Source organism: Anser cygnoides, chromosome 15 (assembly GCF_040182565.1).
Source record: "Anser cygnoides isolate HZ-2024a breed goose chromosome 15, Taihu_goose_T2T_genome, whole genome shotgun sequence".
Classification (NCBI taxonomy): domain Eukaryota; kingdom Metazoa; phylum Chordata; class Aves; order Anseriformes; family Anatidae; genus Anser; species Anser cygnoides.
The window spans coordinates 11,724,072-11,728,111 of NC_089887.1; positions in this window are offsets into that span (position 1 = coordinate 11,724,072).

Genomic DNA, 4,040 nt, shown 5'->3' on the forward strand with positions numbered 1-4,040 from the left:
CCTCATTTACTTGGGCTGCAAAAGAGGAAGAACCAAGTTTTGTTTGGCTTCATGGTCTGCTTCCTTGTTAACTGCTATTACCTGACCCCAAATCCCTTGCAAATAACATCTGACATTTGGAGTAAAGTTGCACGGAAATGTTTAATGGGCAATTCATTATGATACCTTTTGCCATATAGATTTAAAAAGAGGAGGGAAACTCTGCTTCTTTCACCAATTTTTCATCCTTCCTGCTGTATGTAAATAGATTAATGGCAACGAGACAATCGTGAGTCCTTACAAGTTTTAAGTACTTACAGAAGCCTGTGGTCCCTGCACTCCTGCCAACCATTCCATTTGGACCGGGACCGATGGCATTTTTTTTCCCTTACCCATTCCCACCTGTTCACAGTCCAGACTGCTTCCAGGAGCAGTGTATGTGAATGAGCTTGTGACTCGAGAAAAATTTCCTGCTGGAAGGTGCTCCAGCTCTGACAGCAGGAGACAGCACCGAGGAACATCCTTTTGTCATGGATGAGAATGGGAAAACGACAGCAGAAAATTAATGGCAGAAAAACTGCCTCATGGCTTGGACTGTGTTGCACCCACAGTATGGGTCACAAAGTGCTCTAGAGAAGATGGAGGTTAAGTGTAAACGGGGAGGGTAAAGGAGAAACAAAATGATTCTGAGAGCAGGGGGAGAACAAATGACTATGTCTGGAAGAAAAACTTCCTGCTGAGGAGAGGAAAGAAAGAACTGTGTTCAGCCTGCTCCAGGACAGCTAGGTGAGTTGTTCTGAGTGTAGAAAGACAGCAAGACAGAACAGCAGGGTCATTTTAGCATACCATCCTCTTCTTCCTGAGCAACAGAGGAGACAACTGTCTGGAAAGAACAGGGTAATTCCAGTAAGCAGCCACACTCCCAGGTCTTCTCTGAAATCCCAGGAATTTTTGAACCTGGGGTCTACTGAGAAAGGGTATGATCTCACCAGGTAAGGTTTGGGCAGACCCAGAACTGCCCTGGGAAGAATTTTCAAATGAACAGGGTATTGGGCAGGATGCTCTGAAGGCTCCCACTGCATTTATGTTGTCTCATCCAAACCCAGCAGGTACCTGTCTTTATGCCTTTGGATCTGGGAGATTTGTTTCACGTTGTGCTGGGATTCTTGCATCCCTAATTCAGATCGACTGTGTTTCTTAGGGAAATTTGTTCAAACTATGTAGATCTTATTTGTACAATAAGGATATTTCTGAATTACTTCACAATGAAAGTGGGAGGATTAATTAATAATTGTAAGACACTACAGAAGTGCTAAACATTATTAATGGCTCCCAAGTTCTCTTCTTTTGGAAACAGTGGCCATTTCTTCCCATAATGTTTTAAACAGTTGCTGCTCAAGGAGCTTAGATTGCAGATTCCTGGCCTGTGGTTTGTCCATAAATCATAGACCTGGAGCCTGCCCAAGACACTCTCGATAGTCTCAGCAGGAAGTCTGGACAAGAGCAAACTCTGTTCTCAATCTGGCCCAGTGAACTACTTTATGGGCCGGTCCAGTTTCAAGGTCCTGAGCCAGACGTGAGAGGGATCCTGTCCAAGTTTAAAAGCACGAGGTCTCGGGAATGTCCTTTCAAACTGGATTTCGCTGCCTATAAATATTTTCCATCTTCTGCCCTGGAGGATATAGGTTTGACTCAGCTGAAGAGACTGGGCAGAGCAGCAGAGAAGGCCACGCTGTTTATCACCAGAAGTCTGTCAGCACATAAAGCTTAACTTGTAGAAAAAATACAAAAAGAACCCAATCCACACTCAAAGCCACTTCTGAACAAAACAATGGACAGGCAGCAGTTTAACAAAGTCCCAGCAGGAATCAAAGAACATAGATAAATTTTCTGTACATAGGAGGGTTCAGCATTGTTTACAGTCAGGAACTCAAATAAGCTCCATGAGGTTGTTCCAGTTTGGAGATCCCGAATTCCATCCCATGGGGAAGTCTGGGGGAGCAAATGCAGAAGCATGGGACAACCTGCCTGTGCTGATGGCTTTCGAGCACAATTCTAACGTGTTGCGCACTCCTGGAACTCATGTTTTGCCTCAACATGCTCGAAAAATTAGGGGTCTCTACTCTCACTTCAGGAAGAGCAAAGGCTGGATGGAAACTGGTTAGCAATACAGTGCTTTGAGGCTGAGTAACTTAGGACCTAAGTGGAGAAGGTGGGAGCTGGAAAAGCACAACTCAACCACCACAAACAGCACTGAAGTTCCGATGCAAGATCTATACATACAAGATCTATACTAACATCAGTTTGTGTTCATCAGCACGATGCCTCTACATCTCCCTTCTCCACTAGGATCATTGTTAGCCATGTATAAAAACTTCATACACCAGCAATCTCTGCAGGTCTTGAGTAAAAGGGAAAGCCAAGACTAAGAGGTGAGGACCTACAGAGGCTTCTGGTGCATAGAAATGTGAAACTTAGACAAAGCACCAGAAAAAGCAGCACAATCAAGTAAGATAGATTTGGGTTAAAGCACCCTCCTGATCCTGCTGCCACTGCTCCTTCCTGCATACAGAACCCCAGGACTATCACCACTTTTCAGCATGTTTGATGGGCACAGTCACAAAGGATTAGTTTACATTCCAATAACAGAAATTTTGTTTGATCATTTAGTCATAAATCTGTCATGGCAAAAAATCAGCACCTCAAGGGCTGCTGGGATTCCCTGAGGACTCCCAGGACTGGAGAGTTTAAAGACAGCTCAGATGCTTCAAGACTGTCTTGGAGTAAGCATGCTCTGCTTCTGACTGCATCAGATTTTATAAGCTAACATTCAGCTCAGGCACTCTATCAACAGATGCTATTTTTAGCCACTTTCTCAGTGAGCACCAGGTAACCAGCCTGCGGGCTGATGCACTCACCTGCAGTACGTTAGCCAGAGAAAACCAAAGGTTTTCATTCTTCACTGTTCATGAAACACGCTGCATTGCAAAGGTCTAGCTATGTAGCCACACCGTATTGCTCCTTTCATGTGCCCTACAAAGTTCTGATGCAAATGAATAATACCTAGTATTCTTTTCTGTGTATTTACACCGATTTTGATGGCAAAGGATCTTACATCTACTTGGAAGAGAAGAATATTGTCTAGTCTACAAAACATACAGCTGAACTTCATGTGTGTTGTCTGCTTCCAGGAGTAAAGCCTTGTGTGTTTACCTGTGCCACCTTTGCTGCTGGCTTCCAATCTTTGAGTATGGACAATTTAAGGGTATTTATTGCACAATCAAGGAACTCCAGCATATCAAAAGGCAAGATGCCATCTAGGTCTTACCAGGAACCAAGTCAAGACCTGCAGCCTCTAGCTGAGCTATACAGCTACCAGGGATGTAGAAGGTGGCTCCTTGTTCTCAATGCCCCTTAAACTGCCACATTAATTCCTCTTCTGCATCTAAAAGTGGAATTTCAGGCAGTGTTAATAAAACATCTGAAATGACACCTCATACAGCAGACCCTTTTCATTCCTCTTTGCACAGCCAGGCTTCCTTTTGCTTACTGAGCTCATGGTGTTCAGGGAAAGAGCTGGAGGTTATCCTGTCCAGCACAGCGCCCCAACATTTAACCAAATCCAGTTTCAGAATCTTAATCTGGCAATTTAAGGATAAGGTAAACAAATATCACAGCTGCCTCACAGCACCAACTGAGAAAAGAAAAGAATTCTTGTAAACCAGTTTGCATGGTGTAAACCTGATGCACAGAGGGAAACCTCGCATGGTATTTTCTGTTACAAGCATCTCTTCTGTTGAACAGCTATTGCTCCTCAGAAAATATTCAAAGGGCTAAACTCCATTTTCAAGGACAAGGCTAACAGAATTCAAGGGTGGAGATTCTCCTGTTTTCCTTCCACACTCTGCTACAACCTACTGTTTTCACAGCCCTCTCTACCCACCACTGTCCAGTACCCAATGCTCTTAAGAACAAAGGAGCATCTGACAAGAGAAGAACCATGAAATCACCTTCCGGAAGACACAAAGACCAACGAAGTAAGAGGAAAAGAGAAGAGTGGA